At 36.7% G+C, this 22344-nt stretch overlaps 1 long non-coding RNA gene and 1 pseudogene across 2 annotated transcripts; both read right to left on the bottom strand.

Moving 5' to 3' along the window:
* Nucleotides 1-6067: 6067 nt before the first annotated feature.
* On the bottom strand, nt 6068-8073 carry LOC103702738 (amidophosphoribosyltransferase, chloroplastic pseudogene; annotated as a pseudogene). Its single transcript, XR_015974992.2, has one exon. The product of XR_015974992.2 is annotated as an amidophosphoribosyltransferase, chloroplastic pseudogene (transcript).
* A 7851-nt stretch (nt 8074-15924) lies between these two features.
* On the bottom strand, nt 15925-21837 carry LOC148714510 (uncharacterized). The gene is made up of 2 exons (XR_015974991.2): nt 21413-21837; nt 15925-16473 (listed from the first exon to the last, which is right to left on the bottom strand). It is a non-coding gene; the product is annotated as an uncharacterized LOC148714510 (long non-coding RNA).
* Between the last annotated feature and the right edge of the window lie 507 nt (nt 21838-22344).

Genomic DNA, 22344 nt, shown 5'->3' with positions numbered 1-22344 from the left:
AACCTAACCACCTTATCAATCCCTTTTTTAATATCCTAAACAATAAGATTAGGCCAATTAGCATTTCATCACAACCTTTAGATCTAGGATTATCCTATCCCTCATTAAATTCTAGCACTTAAGTCATCCCCCTTTTGTATATGTACCTCCTCATTCTATCCCAATAATCATGAAAACCCACGCAAGAAATTGGGAAGAAAATAGTAGAAATATAGGACGCTCCACACAATTTTTTTTTCTTGAAACCCTAGCCCTTATCCTTACACCACACTTTCTCCCATGGAAACCCAATCTTTATACCTTAGCCTCTTGGAACCAACAAGGAAGAAGAAAGACTTCATAAGAGCTTGGGTGCCACACCTTCTCCTTCCCATCTCTCTCTTTAATTTATTTTCTTTCTTACTCCATTAGCATACAAGGAATGCCAAAATAGAGACAGAAGACCTATCTTTCCTTTAAGTCCTCATTAAAGGAGAGGTGGAAGAGTGCACCCTCTGGATCCTTCCCCTCACAAACCTAGATTTAAACCCAAAGCCTTATCTCTATAGATTCTTAGCTTTCCTGAAATTAGGTAGCAACTCCTCCATAACCCATGGGATAGCCCATACAAGGAAAAAGTTAATATTTTATAATGCTATATGCAAAAACTAGTACCCAAAAAAAATATGCAGCCACTAATTTTGTTAAGTACGAACATAAAGTTGTTCCAATCTGAGCACCAAATGCTCTTCATAATAAGAACACCAGTTAGAAGAAGTTCAAAGAGTAAAATCAAGAACTGTTCCATAAATCTATATGTTTAATTATAAAAAATCGATGAACAAGAGAATATCCTAAAGCATAAAATGCTTGGCAATATAAAAGGTATCCCCTCCTTGAAAGGCGAAGGGAACCTGATTATCTCTAAATATTAGCCTAATAGGTAAAGATCAAATAATTTTATAGGCTTATTAGAGGAATTCAATTAGGAAGCCAACCGATAGAAACTCATGCAAAAGAAAGGACAGTGGTCATCTGTAGTTGGAATCACTTGTTTTAGTCATGCAGGAAACAGAATGATATAGTTTTTCATAACGGTTGCCCCAGTTTTGTTTGCTAGAAAAATAAAAATTGGATACATAAAACTTCCAACAGAAGAAGTCCAGAAGAAATTTATTGCTACAATATGAAGATGATTACCATTTCTCGATAGGCTTGGATTTGTTTTTGAATGGCTAATAAAATTCATCCACAGTGTGTTTGAATGGCTTTTTAGGATACTGATATGACAAGAAGAAGAAAAGCAGGCAAATTTTGCCGGACTGTTCTGTTCATGTGACAAGCAGCAGAGCACTAACTCAATGTTCTACAACTAGGTTTTTCAAGTTATTGTCACAGCAATTATGGAACAATTCTGGACAACATACAACCGCATGGTATTTAGTTGACCTAACTCAATATTGACATAGAGGTGGACAGAATAACTGTCTGGTTGGAATCTGAATATGCAAACAATGGATCATAAAAAAGGATGCGCATGGATTCCTAAATCATGTAACTGAATAAGGATATATCTGAAAGGCAAAACAGATATGCACAAGTAGTGTTTGGCAACCGATGCGGGCCAAAATATTGATAGAGGTTGAGGGAAAGATTCTTTTTATGCACTAACTAAAAATATTAAGGAGAAGGAAGAATTTAATGAAAAAACAGAAGTAGAAGGCGTAACGCTAGTAAAATTAAGATGAAGAGTAATTTTTTATTTACAAAAACTTTAAATGTTCTTGACTTCAGCAACTACGCTGGTTCGCCTTTAAGCATAATAACAAGCCTAAAAAAATGTTTAAAAAGTAAATCTACTCTTGTCAGTGACTATCATTTGCGTTTTAGGATATTATTAGTAATTGACAAGTAACTAGTATTCCATGAACATTCATAAAGAGGTACACTTGCACTCATACTGTGTGAAGCAGCCCCCTTGCGTGCGCGTGCATGCATGCATGCATTTCAAGATTGCATAGTACTTACGCACAATGATAGATAAAATTTAACTAATGGAGAAAACTTTGTTAGCTCTTCTGCCACCCCTAAATATCACCTTGTTGTATTATTGAGCAATGGGTGTTGGTGCTCGATTTAGAATTAGGAGTTCAAGGACGAATTGCAAGTTATGGAAATAAATGGAAAGATGCAGGCATTTTGAATCAAAGCCAAAATTTCTTTCATGTAGCATACCTTGCACAAATCTAATTCTAAGCATATGCAGGTTGGTCCCATTATCCTGAAGAAAGAAATGTTAAGCTGAAAGCAAACAACAAATGCAAGGACTCTTGACCATCATGAAAATTATGCAGCAATGGCCTTTCAACATATACAACTTATTCTGTCACCTGTAGCTGCCATACTAGATATATGCTCAATGAGAAAAATATAAAAACTTTTAAGTTGGTATTATCAACATAAACAAGAACAGCCTTAAGCCATCTGATTTGAGGTTGCCTCAAAGGACGGCATTGCTATTGGTTCTGTTTTTTATACTGAACTCCTGAGATAATTGTTTTGACATTTGTTTCACCCTTCAGCCATAGCTTTTTTCAGCACGACACACATCTGTTCTTCAATCTGAGTTCAGACGCAACTTCTCATTTGGGTTCATCACTGGCTTGTTCAATGTTACAGTACTCAACCATAGTGTTACATTATAATCACGTAGTGGTACTATAGCGTGTTATACGCTTAGATCAATTTAATTGCGCTTGAAGGCGCATCAGATGCTACTGAACTGTATCTAATTTCTTTTAGTGAGCAGCATGAATATTATTACTGACACCAGGGCACTGCACTTTTTTCAGTCCCCTGAAGATTGTGATGTTCCAATAACTGGCATGATTCGAGGCTGAGTGTATGGCTTCTCTCGAGGTTTCAGTCTCTCTTTGTGGTTTTGAGGATTGATGTTATATTTTAAGTATTTAACAGCAGAGTATTAACTTTCTATGTCTAAACAAGCATCATATTTAAGTTTACCTGACACCTCTTTCAAGGTATTACAAGACTTTGAGAAAGTATAATTTGTTAATGTTAAATTAGAATGTTAAATACCTCAATGAATTTGCCTCTGCCTTGGCAAAAAATCAAGGAAGAATTGCTTGATGAACTGATGGAGTTTAGGTCCCCTTGCGATAGTCGTTAGTAATGTACCAAGGACATATTCAACAGTTTTCACATGGAAATGGCATGCATGAGGAGGGGATGATGACTAATTGAAGTGTTTTTCTTCCAACAAAACTCTTTAGAAGTAATGTTGGATGGAGCAGCTGACTTATATATGCCCTTCATATAAACCTGCCCAAATTTAGCATCGCGCAAGATAAACCTTGTAATTATTGTTTGAAGCACTTTCCCATCTTTTGAACTATGGAAAAGCACCTGAAATTATTCTCCTTTCCTCTTCCTCCTCCCTCTTCTTTGAGAAAAGAAGAAGAAAAAGAAAATTGTTCCTCCTAAAAATTCCATCATTACAAAAACTTGTTCCTTCTAAAATTTCCATATGCACCTCCTCTTCTCTATATAAAAAGAAGTTCCTTTTAAATTTTCACCATGCAATGCTATTAAAGACCAATTCGCTCATTCATTTCTTGCTATTAAGTCATGGAACTCTTTTCCTTTTCCCATTGTAAGATCTTCTCAGGAAACTTCGAGTCACTCAAACTCTGTTTCCATGGCATCATACACTGCAATTTAGCCTTACCCAGGACATCAAAAAAGAACTTGGAATTGGAAGGTGAAGGTACAAGCCAGAGGTGAAGTCAAACATTTTCATTCTATCTTTCAACCTCCAGGCTTCTTCATGCAAATGTTAAGAGTTTTCTATTTTCTGGTTCTGCTAGGACAGAATTTCTTTCTCCTGATATATTTGGAATTCCTGTCAATAGCAAATATTCACAGCCTTTTTTACTCTCCTGGCAATTTATCATTTGAATATATTAGATTTGGCATTAAATTTTTGAGGAAAAAAATTGCAATTTGCTGTGATATTGTTACATTGACTACATTCATTGTTACATTAAGTTTTTTTGGTTGACCCAGCAAAACAACAACTGAAAGAAGATTCATTTAATAGACCTGAATTTATGGGCTCCTGCACATGGCTATACTGTTTAGATGGTAATGAGGGCCGCATCTTATGGGTCAGGATCTTGTGATCAAGAGGGCCCAAGAAATGCAATATAAGAATAACAAAGATGAGAAAGAATAGGCAGTAGGCCAGCAAGATAGGATAGAGTAAGGAACTCATATACTGAAGTATAGGAGTCACTCCAATTGCAGATGAAGATAGAAAACAGATAGAGAGGGTATCCACATGCCCGGCAGAAATCCAACAAGGTTCTCTCAGGGAAAGAGCTCAAGTCTGTGTGGAAGTGTCAAGACAGAGAAGGCGATGACCCAGAATATGTTAGAAAAAGAAAAAGTTCTAGTCTGAAATAATAATGGATAAACCCTTACAGGAAATATTTGTCGAAGGTTCACTAAACCTCCATAAGTCAAGATAAACTTTCATAGTGGAATGGCTTATTAAGATAGTAATGCTATATGACATCACAAGTCTGCTGCTGAAGTTTTGTTAGCCAAATAGGCATTGATAGCGTTAAGCAGCAACAGAATCTAATCAAGGCAAAAGATCATAGTACACTAAATATCATAAGGTGACAAACAAGAGAATTCTGCAAGAAAATTTAAGCAAAATACCCTATAAATTTAGATAAGTGAGACATTTAAAAAAAAAAAATCTTTAGTTGTAAACATGAAAATGTTCCTTTAAAGAAAAAAAGTTCAACATATATATATATACACATATATATACATATAAATAAATATATGTATGTATGTACGTATGTATATATGTATGTATGTATGCATGTATGCATGTATTGATGCAGAAAAGTTATCTGAGTAGATGAATATTAAGAAGTTCAGGGTCGTCTGAGTGCCTAGGAAGCTAGTCACAACTTTTGATCTCTTATGTTGAATGAGAACTTTCTACATACTTCCCTTTTATGATAAATATTACCTGCAGCATTACTTTGTCCTCAAAATCCAAAGTAACATCACTAATGGTATGAGTTTTTTACATAGATGAACTAGTACGAAAGCTAAAAATTTTGTATCTCATTTTATATAGTGCATCATCATAATCAATGTTCACATGAGTATCTGCATTACTATCAACATGAGAAATGGTCCCTCAATTTGCATTAAATTACTATTAATGGTAGTGATTTTATATTTGTTATTGGCTCATCGCAATGCATTAGTCATTACAAACAAATTGATAATCCTGCATTACTGTCAACCTTTATAACAGAACGCTTCGAAGTTCCAATTGTGAGATATACTGGCACAAGCAGGCCCATGAGAATAAAAGCTATCATTGATTTTTTGTGGATTAAACATTTAAAAAGCTATAAGTTATTAGTAAACTAACATATCCACAGAACAATGTGTTGCTATAACATTTTGATAAGAAGAATGCAGATTCACATAAAAGATTTTTTTTTTTTTTGGTGCCGGGGGGACTAGTTCTTAACGGTGTATCAATTCCTAAGAGTTGAATTGGCAATAAATAATTTAGAAACAAAACATGGACGCTTGTAACTATGACTTGCTGATCGAACAGAAGAAAGCAGTAGCAGCTCTTAGATTGAACAGATCACAGACAAAACAACAAACCTAAGATCATAAATGGAGAATTCTCAAAAAGTCCTCTTGATACATCATTTCAGGGGGGAAAATGATGAATAAACTCTTTCAGAAGTTTCAATGCAGTGAAATCCATAAGAGACTTAAAATGGAGGAAATCAGAATGACATATTGGATAACTTTAAGACTAAAATATCAGAGAAAACAGCCCCTCTGTCCAAACTACATCTTAAAAAGCTATGTACCAATTACATCAGCTCAAGCTAGCATACATCAGAAGAGCAACCAAAATCTTGCAAGACATACATCATCTCAATAATCTCATACTTTGTGCAAGTAATATGCAACGACAATCATTTAACAGTGTAGTTGCTTCCAAGCACATGATAATTTAACGCAATAAGCTCACTAACATTTCACAATTACAAACTGAGTCATTAAAGAAGGAGCATGATGATAGAAGAAAAGAGCAAAGCACGGGCGGACAAATTATATTCTTTTAATCTAAAATCAAGCAAATGTAATGACAATAATTAAGTTAAAAAAATAGCTCAGTGAAAGCTAAAAAGCAGAATGACCAAAGCAGAAAACAAAATTTCTTCTTTTGATTCCTTCTGTATCAAGACAAGAATTCGTATAAATCAGCGCCATCATCGGAATAGAGGACGCAGTTAAGCACACTCTTCCATTACCTTCACGACATTGTGCTCCCTCGGCGGCACAGGATAGTTGCGGGAGAAGCACGCATCACAGAATGTGGGTGCCTCATCCCCAAGCAGCTTCCTGAGGCTATCGAGCGAGAGGAAGGCGAGTGAATCACAGCCGATCGTTTTCCTCACCCCCTCCACATCCATCCTATTGGAGATGAGCTCCTCGGCCCTTGGCGTGTCGACCCCATAGTAGCAGGAGCTTACAATGGGCGGGCTGGAAATCCTCATGTGGACCTCACGAGCACCGGCATCCCTGATAAGCTGGACGATCTTGGAGGAGGTGGTGCCGCGGACAATGGAGTCGTCGACGACGACGACGCTCTTCCCCTCGAGAATTCCACGAACAGGGGCGAGCTTGAGCTTGACGCCGAGGTCGCGGAACTCCTGGGTGGGCTGGATGAAGGTGCGGCCTACGTAGTGAGAGCGGATGAGGCCCTGCTGGAAGGGGATGCCGGAGCACTCGGCAAAGCCGAGGGCGGCGAAGAAGCCGGAATCCGGGACGGGGATGACAACGTCGGCGCCGGGGACAGGGGAGTCCTCGGCGAGGGCGGCGCCGAAGGAGTAGCGGGAGGCGTGGACGGGGCGGCCGAAGACGACAGAGTTGGGGAGGGAGAAGTAGATGTGCTCAAAGATGCAAGCTTTGCGGGGCTTCTTGGGCAGGAGGCAGAGCGAGGTGACGGAGAGGTCCTTGCCGTCGACGACAAGCACCTCGCCGGGCTCGACCTCGCGCTCGTAATCGGCGCCGATGAGGTCGAGGGCGCAGGTCTCGGAAGCGAAGACGATGGCGCGGGAGGGCCGGCGGAGGCGGCCCATGACGAGGGGGCGGAAGCCGTGGGGGTCGCGGACGGCGAAGAGCTTGCCGGCGGTGAGGAAGACGAGGGAGTAGGCGCCTTCGATGGCGCGGCAGGCCTCGACGAGGCGGGAGAGGAGGGGGCGGGTGGTGGAGGTGGCGATGAGGTGGAGGAGGACCTCGGTGTCGGAGGAGGTGTTGAAGATGGAGCCACGGGCCTCAAGGTCGGCGCGGAGGGCTGGGTAGTTGACGAGGTTGCCGTTGTGCGCGACGGCGAGCTGGCCGAATCGGTAGCCGGCGAGGAAGGGCTGGACGTTGAGAGGGGAGGAGGCGGACCCGGAGGTAGAGTAGCGAACGTGGCCGATGGCTCCGGAACCAGGGAGGGAGTCGAGCTTGGCCGGGGAGAAGACCTCCGAGACGAGGCCGAGGCCGGTGATGGCGCGGAGGGTGGTGGAGTCGGAGGCGACGATGCCGGCGCCCTCCTGGCCGCGGTGCTGGAGAGCGTGGAGAGCTAGGGAGCAAAGCCGGGAGGCCTCCGGGTCGCCGATGATCCCCACCACGCCGCACTCCTCCCGGGGCTTATCGTCGAACAGTGGGAAGCCGTCCTCGTCGTCCGGCGACGTTGGGAACGGCTCAGCGCCGGGGACCACGGCGCTGGAGAGGAGGCGGCGGTGGGGGGAGGAGGAGCGGAGGCGCAGGTGGAGAGAAAGATGGGGTTTTGGGAGGGTTTTGACGGAAAGGGAGAGGGAGGGTTTGGGAGAAGGGAGGTGGGCGGAGGAGAGTTGGCGGGAGGCGGCGGCTACGGCGGTGGTGGAGATCGTCGCGGCCATGGAAAGGGCAAGGAAAGGCGGACGGTTCGTCGCTCGACGACTCCGGTCTTTCTGGGGCGTCCTACGAGTGCACGGGGGGGGGGGCGGGGGGGGGGGGGACGAATCTTCAGATATATAGCCCGGCGTCAAATATGATTGGCGGATACCAGGGGAAACAGCGCCGTACATCTCGGCCGCTCGTTCCCGTCGCTCGGCATTATTCAATGATCCAAACCGTCCATCTACGGAGAAAAATCGCGAAAGATATCCAGGAACCCTACGCTGCCTTTGTTTCTTTCCTCCGCCACGTCGTCCCACGCAAGAAGCCGTCCTCCGCTCTTTTCCCAGTTGTGATCAAATTTGGTTAGCCGTAGGTCCCAACCCCTGGTCCAATTCCACCACTCATGTCGGGCGCCGGTGGAGCTGGACTGGTATTGGAGCTGAGTTACAATGGCGTGTTTCCTGATCCGAGTCTGAGGCCATGTCTCATTCATGTCATCCAAGGGCAGTACAACCGTACAAGTAGTCAAAGACTAAACCTTCTTCATATGGAGTGATCTAAATTTGTCTCTCATTGCCGATTTTGAATAAACCAAGTCATGGCTTGTCCTGTGATTCCTCGGAGACCTTGGAAACTTGATGAGGTAAGGCAAGCATGGAGGTTTGTTTTTGCCAGGCTTGAAAAGAACGAAATTGCCCATGAAAGTCAATATTAAAAAGGTAAGGAAATAAAATTTTATTATGCTGAGGAAAAGAAATACAAGAATTTTATGTTTTTTTTTTTTTTGCTAAAACAAGAAATTTATGTTAGATGCCAAAATTTAAAGGGACACTTTGGAGTAATAACCGCCCGCCGCAGAGCAACCAAGTGGATGTTGATCAATTAGTTGATTCATAGTGAGCAAACTAAATGATTCTACAAAGTTTTTGCATCCATCCAGGAAAATAAAAACTAAAGGAGGAGAGGAAGAAGAGTGAAAAATTTCATGAGCAATTTAACAATATTAGTAGATTATTATATGACATTCAGATGTTTCTCAACTGATCAACATCTGCAACGTCATTAAGCCCATTACAATCTCCCCATATAACCTCAACTTACCGGGATACCCCTATAATAATACCTTATAATGTGGTAACCTTTCTCTCTCCTAAGGCAAAAAAAAAGCTTACCTCATAGTAAATCACATCTTTGGCATCGGCTTTAAAATTATTATGTTATGAATTTTATTATAGCAAACTTTACAAAAGTTGGGCTAAAAATGGATTGGATACGGATCGAATATTGATATATCCATATTTATATTCATATTTTTTAACGAATATGAATACGGATACGAATATTAAACGAATATCAAAATTGATATCCATATTTATTCTAAACAGATACAAATCAAATATTAAGCATATCTATATTTGTTATAAATGGATATAGAAACGAATTAGATATTAAACATATCCATATTTTTTATCCAAATATGGATATAAATTGGATTTTTTTTGGATATTAATCAAATTTTGAGCAAAATTCAATGATGAAAAATAGTAATAAAGACATGACCGTAAAAAAGATTCACTTAAAAAATATAATTTTAATAAGCATTCATCAATAATAAAAACTAAAAATACTGATAAAATTATAAAGGATATATTTAATAAAAAATTATAATTTCAGCAATCATTTACCAAAAGCAAGAAGCGAAAGTTTAATGAAAGCAAGAATTCAAAAATAAAAACTATAGTGATATATTCAGAAAGGATAAATTTGATTTAAAAATTATAATTTGAGTAAACATTTATTTCATGCAAGAGAGATAATCATAATTCAAAGCTCTATTTAAATTAAGAAGTAGAACATAGAATTCAGAAAAAGAAATAAGAAGTACCATTAATTGAGGATCAAAATAATCATGAACACTCTCCTTAGTTAATATAAATATATGCTCTTCTATACTTGTAATAGAAGTACCTAAATACAAATATGAGAAAATAAGAAAGTCAATCAAGACGTATGAATAATCCTAAACAATAATCATTCAAAAAAATAAATATACACTTACTTTCTCACTAGAGCTTCTGTATTTTGGCTTCATCATAACGACATAATTATTACAAGAATAACTATAATATTATTTCTTCTTAGGCATCCAACATTAAAAAAGCATGGATTTAAATGATAAATGATTCAAATATTTAGCATATTGCCCATAAGATAAATGATATAAGAGCAAGGATTTAAATATATTAAATAGTATCAAAAACACAATCACCATCCACCATGGTTAATCTCGTTCAAAGATAAACTTCAAATACATTCCAACACAAATATTTTTAGCAAAGTTTCATAAACTAATAAGTAGAATAGTTCCATTTAATAGAACGACGTCATGTGACAACCTTCAATGCTCTAATCACCCATGCAATAAAAATGATGACTTTAGTATAAAAATTTCAACATATATAAACAAAAATAATAATTAATATATTAAAACTATGTATCATATTTATTTACCTTATCATAGTATCTGAATTAATGTTCATTTGTTTGCGTCTTCAACAAAGATAAAGTAGCTATCCGACATAACAGGAGAATCAAGATCATGAACAATAGAAGCAATAGTACCTAAAATAAAATAAAAAAATAACTAGTAAAGCACTATAAATAAGTTAAATTTTATAAAAATGTTATGTAAAATACAACAATTTTTTCTCCGATCTTAGCCAATCTTGAAGACAAATCACAACTTCAACTATATCGGGATCTAATGAACTTTAGAATGAATCTATCACTCGTACACCTATGCTAAATATTAATTCTGATGTTATCGTAGATACTAGAATTGCCAAAATATCTCTTATAATCTGAGCTAAGATAGGATATTTTAGGCTATTAGATTTTCACCAGGTTAAAATATTAAAGACATCACCTTCAACCCATGGCCATACAGATTCCTCCATCTATATATCCAAATATGTTTTAACTTGTTGTTGTTGTGCATTCTTCATAAATTGTGTGAACCTTCTTTTTCTTCCTTCCATCTCATCAAACTCATCAAAAATATATCCACTATCTCTTGATGAACCAATATCATTCGTAAGTGGAATAGAAAAGGAAGAAAATTTTCTTTCACACTCACTATAAAGCCTCCGAATGATATTATGAGCATCATTGATCTCTTTGTCTCCATTCAAAGAATAGATCTATGAGTAATAAAATTCCACCATCTTCATTTTATAGTAAGGATCTAAGAATGAATCCACCATTGGCACAAAATTAGATTGCTACCAATATTTGTCGAACTTCTCCTTTATAGATAATGCCATAGAAAGAAAAAGTTGATTTTTAGAATTTGTGCACCATTCAACAATTTGCAACTGAATTTTATAAAAATCTTGAAAAAAGAGAATTGTAGTTAGATATGTTGTACCTGAAAGAAGCTCAATGATGTTATAGAAATTTTTCAAAGCTTGACAAAATATTTTTACCTCTTTCTATTGATCATTTGTTGGACACATGTCGAATCTATAAGGATCAAAGCATTGTAATCTCTTGAAGGCCTCCTTATAGTGACAAGCATCCCTAAACATCATATACTTAGAGTTCCACCGTGTAGGGACATTAAGAGATAAACCTGTGTCTCCAAATTATCTTCTTTAGCCCTCTTTTCAAACTCCTCAAACTGTAGTGGAGAGATTCAAACGACCTTCACCATTTTTTGGATATTTTCAGTTGCCACATTAATTAATAATGTGTGCAGCACATTTCACATGAAAGAATGGCCATTACGTACAAGTATTTTTTAAAGTACCTTTTCATAATTTTTCTAACACAAATATCATTGGCATGATCATTATCCAAGGTTAATACAAATAACTTACAATCAATATTCCAATCAATCATATTTTTGATAAATATGTTGCACAAATTGACTCCCATATGTCTTCCTCCCATATGCATAAAATTAAATTTTTTTTCAAAATTCAATTATAATCAATAAAATGTGCTGTTACACACAAATAAGACTTATTTTGTCTAGAAGTCCATAAATCCGTAGTTGCACTTATCGGGAAGAAAGTGGACTAAATATATCATAGACTTTTTTTTTCTCCTCTAAATATGTCTCCATAATCTCCTTTCTAAGAGATATGTGACTTTTTAATTCAAAAAATGACCGCAAAGATTGAATAAAATCAATAAATCCTTTGTGCTCAACCATAGAAAATGGATATTCATGCATAACAAACATCCGTATAAGTTTCTTTCCGCCAACCTCTTTATTATATTTATATGTGTCCAAAGAACGAGTACCATCCTCTCGTGTTAATGATGTTTGCAATATTTGTTCGTCTTTAGCATCAACATTCTTCAAAAATCGATGACAACTAGCAAGATAATTATTCAAATATGTTGTCCCTAAACTGCTAACTCTATCAAATATTCTTTTGCAATAATTATATCTTGCTTGTCCTATTTTAATAATTTTTCTACTTACTTCCTTTTCTACTGCATACTTTGCAAAATCATCCCAAATTTTAGTTTTTGTGTGTCTGTGTGAACCTAAACTTCATTGCTATAGAAAAGAAAAGCCCAGTATGAACCTAAACTTCAACCATTAGATTGGGAATAGGTTAAAGAACTAGATCAACTTCATTTCTATAGAGGAAACTTAAGGCTTAAATGATTGCAAACAATCAGCACTGTATTACCAAATCAAGAATATTGCATATTCAATTCATCTGAATTAATCATTCCAATCTAAGAAACTTAACCATAAAATTTTCAAGATAACATTATAATCGCATTGATCCATGGAAATGATATTTTTTGGATGTTTTGGCACAAAATGGAGCAGTTGCTATACAATGTTCCAATTTCATCATTGTCAATAAGAACTTTTTCTTATAGTGAATTAAGGGCTTGCCCTTTTGATCACACACCTCTCTGCATAGCAACCGGAGGTTCTTGATTTGATTTTCATGTGGTCCATCCTCAAAGATATGGACTTCAATAATTATAGTGCAGGGAAGCCTCCTCTTTCTAGAAAAGGATCAGGTTTAGTATATGGCATCACATAGTTATTTCTCACTTTCTTTTCTTTCTCTGTTTCTTTTAAAAAATGCAAAGAGATGCACCGAGATTAGTTTGACCCAGTCACAGAATAATACTCAGTGACTTTACGAACTGAGCTAGTTTAGATGGTTGCCTTCTAAAATAACTAAATAAATAAAGAGAGAGTAGAGAAGAAGAGGAGCTCAAAAATCATTTTTAAAACTAATTGACTAGAAAATGAACATAAATAATGCTAAAAATCATCTGACTTAAATATTTCTTGTTTTACTTCCTTTTAGTGCATCTAAATGAACCAAATGAATCCCCCCAGCTCCCAAGCTGATTGGTAATGTGTGCAATTACTGAACCATCACAGCCATAGTGTGATGATCTATGCGAGAATGTGTTTAGTCTCACATGGCTACGTACTGTGTAGATCTTGGATATTTATACAGGGCAAAAAAATCCAAATAATACTTTTCAATTAGTTTTTTTGGGCGAAATCATAAGTTGTGATAAATAGTATCAGAGCAGATCCGGCTTATGGCCTATATGGACTAGAAGACACTACAGTACATGGCCAATCATGGTACTTGTGATTAGATTTAAATGGATTTGAACTCCTATCTTGGTGAAAATGCAAAGGTTTAAATGAAAAAGGTATGTCAGGATCCGTGCAGATGTGTGTTTAATCCTACATCGGCTATACACTAGATAGATTTTAGATACTTATACAGAACCAAGAACCAAAGAATCCAAATAATATCTTCCGACTGGCTTTTTTTTCCTCGATTGTGATATATAAATGGACAAGCTAACACATGGCAAACCCAAGAAGACTGTAATGGATGAGATGAGCTAAGGGGAAGTAACCACTTTGGATCATTCAAGAATATGGATGAGAAAAGAAGCTGCTTTCAGCGAAAAGTTTTGAAATGGTTGTCATCGTTTGACAATTGCTGCAGGATTGGGCCATCCGCTGCCTATTTCTATCACTACTTCATGTCCATGGAAAGGAACGGTGAAAACACTGCGTTGGACCTCGACCAAAGAATGTTTGACTTGCAGCTTAACATGCTAAAGTAGGCAATAAAGCACAGAATATTCTGCTTGGACTTTTCTTTACCAGCCATCCTCGCCTTATCGGAACCATTTCGTACCGAAAATGGAAGGCCTCTATTAATCAAATTTCAACACGAGTCGAACAAAAATCTGGAAAGCTGAATGAAAGAGTTTTAAAAGGCAATATATTCCAAAAGTCTCTTTATTCCGTTTCTCTCCTTTCCCTAGACCGGCCATGTGTCCCTGCGGTTATAATAAAAATTCTCAGGAGTCCATCTCTGATTTGACTTCTCGGTTTTATGCAAGGCCCGATGTTAGCATCTCATTCATCAGTTCAATTCTAAACCCTCGGACATGAAACATGCTCTAATTTTTGTTTGTTTGTGAATATGAGAATAGACTCCTTTAGGGCATGTTGGCTCGGAGGAGTGGCAATTTAGTTGATTTTTTTTTTATTTCTATCTCAATTTCAAAAAAAATAAAAATACCATATTTCTCTAAAACTCAATTATTATAATTTTTTTCAATTCTGATTTTGATTATAAATCAATGATATGGCCATTCCGATTTTTATTCTAATTATAATTTTGATTCCAATACTAATTCCGAATATAGCTGTCAACTAAATGTACCTATATTTATTTTCTTTTTAGTGGCGCCTTCTAACAACTCACGTGATGAGCACGTGCTGAAGATACTGTCCTCGTTAATTTAATGATTAATGGTCATATTCGTGGGCAGCAGATGAAAAGATACGGGAAGGAAGACGCCATTGCGTACATGTCCCTTTCCCTTGCAAAGGCTGGCTTACAATAACATAAAATAATAACAGAGTTGCATTATCCGAGGATTTTTGTCTGTCCTCCCCCTCTTCCCCTCTTTCTTCTTCTTCTTCTTTTTTAGGTGAAAGTTGGAAGTGAAGTGCTTCTCTTTCGATGGTACCTTATGGTCTTACAAATAGAGATGAGTGGCTCATACTAGCAGAGATTTTACCGAATTTTTTTAAAAAAAAAGGGATCAAGAGATATCTATTGGTAAACAGGTCTATGCATGTCAGAATCTCATTTGGTTTGCGAAAAAAAAAAGAAAAAAAAAGTGTGATCAACGAAAAAGTAAACACAAGCTACTTGGGAACAAAATGACTTGGTTAGGCTTCATGAATTCGAAGTTAAGACCTACAGAGGCGAGGGTAAAAGATTTCAGAATCCTGGGTTCAACAGCCTGAATTCTCAGTTCTCTAATCCCTTCCTCCTGTTCTTTTCAACCATCAATATCCAGTACTCCTCATAGGAGATATCATAGCATAAATTGGCCTGGATGCCCAAATTGCTAAATATTATAGCAAATCATATCACAATATAATTCTGGTACCTGGTTCGTGAATAAGATGGAAAAGATTCTCTTCGACTACACCACAAAACTACTTTACTGCAATATGAGCTAATTCTCAGGGTCCAATATATGGACTGCAGGGCATGTGTTGTGAAAGCCTCTTCTAAAAGGAGGTCCTCTCCTTAGCAAGAAGTGTCCTAAGGGCAGATGAGATCATCCTGAAAGGAGACTCAGATATGGTGATCAATTGAATTTGAGATGCTGAGCGACAAATCAACGGCCATCCTCTTCTTAGCAATATACAACGGATAGTGATGGGCTAATATTGTACCCTATCTTTATTCCATGTATTATATTTTAACTCAGTTAGTTGCTCTCACGCCAGATTAATGTGAGTTACCGTTGTACAAAAAAAAAAGAAGAAAAGAAGACATCCTCCAAGGATAGTAGTGATCAGCAAAAGCCAGCAAAAATGCAAGAATTATATCTAAAGAATTGGAAGAATTTATCTCATACATTGAGAAACAAGTATCAATGTTTATTCTGACTACTAATATATATAATCAACTTCACAAGGAAGCTGCATCATGAAATTTGAACAAATGAGCAATTACCAGGCAGAAACGTTCCACCAAGCTATGTTTGGATTTGTTCCAACAACCAAGAAATTAAGCTGGTGGTGCAAGATTGAAACTTTATGCATACTGAAGCCGAAGACTGCTATCACTGCGAGAGGCACTTTGAGTTTCTCATATTTCATCCGGTCCAAGTTGTACGTGGGTTTGGCATGAACGTAGCATGGGTCTTCATATGCCTTTTTGACTTTGTTATTTCTCCTCCTTTTATCCCGTCAACTATGTGCTTCAATGTTAGATATAAAGCTGGATAAGGCTTTGGAAGCTTTTTTGTGCTTATTAATTCTCTTCTACCAATGGCTTCACGGACACTTCTATTCTTTTTTCCTTTAGCCTATTGCTTGAAATAGAGTGATGACTTGCACGAGTTATATCGATCGATTCTTCCACATTTTTCCTCTTTTCTTCCCTGCTTGATGCACAAAAGGAGATGAAGGACTGAAGTTATGGGATGCTCGAGGTTAGATACAAGGTCAACTGGAGTGATCAAGGCAAATGAATGGCTAGAAGGCAAAGATGTACCAAATTAACCTAAAAGGAGGACTGAGCAATTCAAGAAACCCAAGAATTGGAGAGCAACTTGGACAGATTAGGCCCGAGTTGAGGGCCAACCCAAACCCAACTTAGCTGCAAAAATACCCTGCAGAAACCGAACCAGAACCCAATCACCCAAATCAAACCCTCCAAAACCTTTAACCCAAATTTGGATTAGGTTGAGTTATCCTAAATAAGATTTTAAATCCCATGAGTTAGTGGTGTCCTGGTTTGTCCACGAGACAGAATGCCCCACTATAAGACCATCCTTATTAAGAGTGGCAATTTATAACCTGATCCATCAACTCAATGCACAACTTGCCCTCTTTAAGCAGGTTTCAGTTTGGTAGAATGGGTTCATGTTATAAATAGGTTAACCTACCTTGACCCATTTATTTAATAGGTCATATTCAAGTTTAGACCTTTAAACCGGTTTAACCTGTTTTGACTCATTTAACTCATTTTGACATGTTTAACAATTAGTTCATATCATGACCTGACCAGGTTAACTCATTTAACACTCATTTTAATCCACTTAAAATCTACTTAATTCTTTTTTGTCCTTTTTAATGCAACCTGCTTAATCTTTTTACCCAAATATGTTCAACATATTTAACCTGATTTGACCCATTAGTTAACAAGTTATATGGGTCAGATTGGATTACCTATCTAATATGTAGGTCATGTTTGGATTTAGATTTTTGATCTATTTAATAAATAGATAAGATTTAGATTGACAAATACTTAACCTGACCTACATCTAGTCCGACCCATATCTGACCCAACCTAATCTAATTGATACTCCTAGTCCTAATAGCATGTCCCAATATGTACCCTCCGACTCTCTCCCCTTCTTTTTTTTTTCTTTTTTTTCTTTCTTCCTTCTTGTCTTATTTCCTTACTTTTTTTTTTCTTCCTTCCTTCCTTTCTTTCTTTCATTTTTCTTCTTTTTTTTCTCTTTCCCTTCTTCTAGCTTTCCATCTTCCTTTCTTTCTGTTATTTTTCTTCTTTTCATTCTTTCTCTTCCTTTTCTCCTTCCATCCTTCCTTTCCATCTCTCCCCTTTCTTCTTCTTTCCCATCGTGTGCGAGTTTCAGAGTCTTTCCCCTATCCTAGTCCCGTTTTCTTACAGAATAGGCAAGATGGTTGGGATACTCTCATTTAAAATTTTGATCCCAAATAAAAAAGTCGTTATTTTATCACAATTTGGCCTTCGAGATTCCTTAGTCCCAAATTAGTGGGTAATTTCTTTGGGCTGAAAATTTTGGACGTATGTTAGGTTTGGATTTATGTGGCCAGGTTCATTACTAGAATTGTTAGGTCCAAACAAGCAAATATCTCTAGCCTATTTGGATTTTGATTGGTTCTAACTCAACCCACCCTACCCAGGTTTCTCCTTAATTTTAAATTTTTTGAAACTCTTGATCCACCTTTTCGATTAATGCGACACACTTCGACCTCCTAGCCATCTAATGCCTTGGTTACACCAACTAATCTTGCATAATGGCTCATATTCTTCAGCTTCTCTCTTGTACTCAAGAGGTGAAGAATAAGGAGAAGTAACAGTACCAAAAGAAGAAAAAGAAAAAAGGAACAAGAAGACCAAGAGGAAGAAAGATGAAGCAAAGAATTGGTATATATAATGCATTGATATTGTTGCATGCTTCAACCCCTCAGCTGAAGAAAATTTGCTCGAATTAATTGGTAAAAGAGATAAGCAAAGAGCCTCCAAGGTTGATATATAAATATAACCTTGAAAAATTGGCTGAAGAAATAAGACGGAGGAGAAAAGAATAGATCAAAGAGGTAAAATATATAGACTCTCCAACAACTATTCAAACTTTTTGAGTAAATGGAGGTAAGCATCACAAAATACTCAGAATTTTGAATTGTGCAAAAAGATTTGCAAAAAACAAATAATCATTAAAATGAAGGGAATGGGACTCGAGAGAAATAGAGTGATGAAGTGCAAGTTATAGAGAAGACAGGTTTCCAATTTGTAATGAACATACTCCTAAAAGTAGGAGTGGTAATAGGAGACAGTAATCCACTATGTGGAACCTAAATTAATCCTAAATATTGGATTTTAATCCTAAATTCGAACCCAAGACATTAATTGGTCGGGTGGGGATTTAGATTGATTGATACCTAAAAACCTAAACCCTGTTTTGGTATGTATTTATGTATACTTATGTGTGTGTAATATGTAGAACCAGAGAGAATCGTAAATCTCAGGTTTGGAACCTGAACCTATATTCGAGAATATTAGATTGGATTTGAATTTAGGTCTATTGCACCTGAAAAATTAAACCCTAGTTTGGTATGTATCTTTATCTATATATATGTATGTGCATGTATATATTATATAAATATACTTCAATGCATACTATATTTTTATTTATTTTATAGATTAAATCATAACCATGTATTTTGAATTGATAAAAGCCATGAATGAGTAGGTCTGCAAAGAATTGATTAACAAAATTTAAAGTCATGGTCACAATCCAACTAAATTAAGTGGGTCCCATAAACCACTATTAATTAATATATAATGGCACCAACAATCCAATGTGAAAGCTTGGTGATTAGTGTTGTCAATGATGTTCAATATTCATAAGGTAACATGTTGTGTGCATCTAATAACTTGAAAAGAAAAATACTAAAATAGCTTGATAAATACTTGATTACAATTTGATACCAAACCCATACCCTATTATATTTGGGTCCAATATTAGGTTCATGCAAGGATTATAAATTTGGTTTAGGTTTGAGGCCAACATATGTACTTCGAGTTATGGTACTGATATGACCAAGTCCAACCTGAACTAGACTTGTGGTTGCCCATATGTATTTAGTATATTAGGACCCTAAGTAAGTTCCTTAGTTTAAGGGGTTGACTTCAATAAATTCGGTGGTTGAACATCAATTTAGATTACTTGAAATTCAAAAGTGACTAATTGCTTTTCGTGACATATTGGTATGATTGAAACACTAAATTACCTAAAGCCGGAATGATAGGACTAAAGAAAAACATAATGATGACCTACATATGGAGAAAATATATTTAAAGTGTATTAGTGGATCTCAACTTGATAGTGTTGTTAAGGCCTTAGTTTTGGTTGATATTAATAGTCATAAAATAGATTTAAGGCCACAAATGAGAAATAAACTGATTATGTAGACAATTCACGCCAAGCAATAATCATATCAACTTCAACTCTTAAACATTATATGTATTCAGAATTTCACCATAAATAAGAAACGTATTGGCCATCCAAATGAGGATCGAAATAAAAAGGCCAAATTGCCACATGAAAATGCATCACATAAAAAAGTGAAGAGATATTTGCAATTCATTGCCACCCAAGAACACTCCTCCCCCACCAATAACCAAAATTTGTAATGAAGAACATAATTATAATTAGTTATAGGATATCGTTTTAAAAAAATGAACTTCTAATTAGAAAAAAAAGGGTTCAAAAGTAAATATGAAACTCATATCTCATTATTGTGATGATAAGAGAAGAGGCAACTTGCACAAGAGAATTAAAATGATAAAGTAAGTACATTATCGATAAGTTAGCAATGCAACATCAAAACCAACTCAAGCCTTGGCAAGACAAGAGCATTTATCACAAAAGAAAATGCTTGAAGCAACTTCAGGATCCGCTTAGATCTTATCCATATCTGAAATAATCTTTTCAAAACATCTAGGTTCTTTCTTGATATATTTTCCACGAATTTTCATGCAAGGTGAGGATTCTAGTCATAGTTTTTCACTAGCATCTTTTACTTTTTTTTTTGCATTAAGAGTAAAAAGCAAAAAAGTCTCCTCTAAAACTGTTGCACAACAAGAAAACTAGATCAAGCCAATTCCTCCACTCAATAACCCCTTACCAATGCTTTAGCATTAGGAGCAAAACAAACAAGTAACTAGTTGTAAAGTTAATTAATATGGCTTGTTTCATGAGTTTAACCAATATTATTTCTAACTTTTTTTTTTATCATAAATCACTCATTCCTAATAAAATTGTAAATATCATATGGGGAATTTGAATTCTTTATGCATTCCACTCATTCTCGAGACCCCCACCCAATGTCATAAATCTTTCTCCTCTCTCCCTAACTTGCACAACTTCCTCCTAGTCAACAATGTAGGCTTTGCGCCCATCTTCACTATACCCTTAGGCCTAGACCCTTCCCTCATTTGCAATTTATAAGTCCTCTATCATTTTATTTTTTGTTCAATATGTCAGTCTATAGGCTTGATCATGCTACACAACAAGGGTAGCCCATTCCCCTTAGACCTTTCCAATTTAGCTAGGCCAATAATCCAAAAAGTCACCTAAATTGGAGCCTTCAATATTTGCCACCATGAGATTAGAAATAACTAACCATGAAAATGAATTACAAATAGATGGCGAAAGACATTCGAAAACAAAGCTAACTCCCAATGAGAAACACATCAAAATTTTCTACCTTGCAAATGAAGCCTTTTATTAATGTGTTTTTTTCTTGAATCACCTGTTTATAATTCACCATCAAAATTTCATCTTCCACATCATCCCATAACACATCCATCAAAATATTGAAAAAAAAAATCTATTTGCTAAATCTAAAATAACAAGCAACATGTAACAAATTATAAGATCAAAATCATTAAGCCCTCCAAGAGGAAATATATGTCATGGATCAAATCGATCTAGTGCATATTAAACAAAGACTAACATCATTTTCTAATCCTTATATCTACTTGATCTGAAATATGATTCAAAGAAGAATAAGGTGATTTGTGGGAAAAGATTGGAGGCTTACCTGATCTTAAGAGAGCAGTTTCATAGGAGATCAAAATCTTTATACTCGGTCCGATTCCATGGTTGAGTTTCAGGGCCATCTCTTAGAGTCTCTCTTGATCGCTAGGCATGAACAATCTAGGATGAAATGGAGGCTCAAGGATTAGGAAAAAATGGAATAACAAGTGAGAGATTTGAGAACCTTGTTCACAAGAGACATATACAGGGTCTCGCATATGAGCTACAAATTTGATTTGTTTCACTTTTTCTCCAAGGAGTTGGTCAGATTAGGCTCTAGATTAAGCAGGATATGTGGACTTCTATAATAAAACAACTCCAACCCATTCACCATGTGATTTTTAATTATTTAGTTAGTATTAAAACAATAATTGATATAGTTGTTCCCATGGTGATATAGGATTGATTGGTGGGCTCTTACCTTGTCCTCTATTATGTAGCCTGATTAGAGCTATGGTCTGTGTGACCGAGAGATATTCTTAGCTAAAATTAAGTTCAAATGTTGCTGTAGCATGCTTTGCTTAAATGAATATAACTTGCTTTGATACTTCTTTTTCGCTGAATTACTTGCAGATAGGCTAGATAATAGTTCTCTTTTGACTAACTACTTAAATGCTAAAACTATTTAACTTATACAAGGTTTGTAAATGACATGTCATCAAGACGTGTACCATAAGGCAATGATTTTATTGATTTGTGCTAATGCTGGCAAGTAGCCGAGTTTGCTGTTGGGTTAAATTTGGAGCAGATACCTCCTGGTCTAAACTCAAATCCTAAGTATTATGCCTCGTCGGGTCAAATCTTTGCTTGGGACTCGAGCTTGCTTTGGGACTAGGCTCGACTCAACCACTTGTAGCCCAAATTATTAGATCCCTGCTCAAGTTTCCCCTGCTTCCATCCCTCTTCCCCCTCTAATGCAACTCGTAATTTAGCACA

Source organism: Phoenix dactylifera, chromosome 2 (genome assembly GCF_051530095.1).
Source record: "Phoenix dactylifera cultivar Ajwa chromosome 2, Ajwa_hap1_PhDact_Kaust_v1.1, whole genome shotgun sequence".
In the NCBI taxonomy this organism is placed as follows: Eukaryota; Viridiplantae; Streptophyta; class Magnoliopsida; order Arecales; family Arecaceae; genus Phoenix; species Phoenix dactylifera.
Note: the sequence above shows the minus strand (reverse complement) of the source record. Positions and strands in the feature narration are given on the sequence as shown.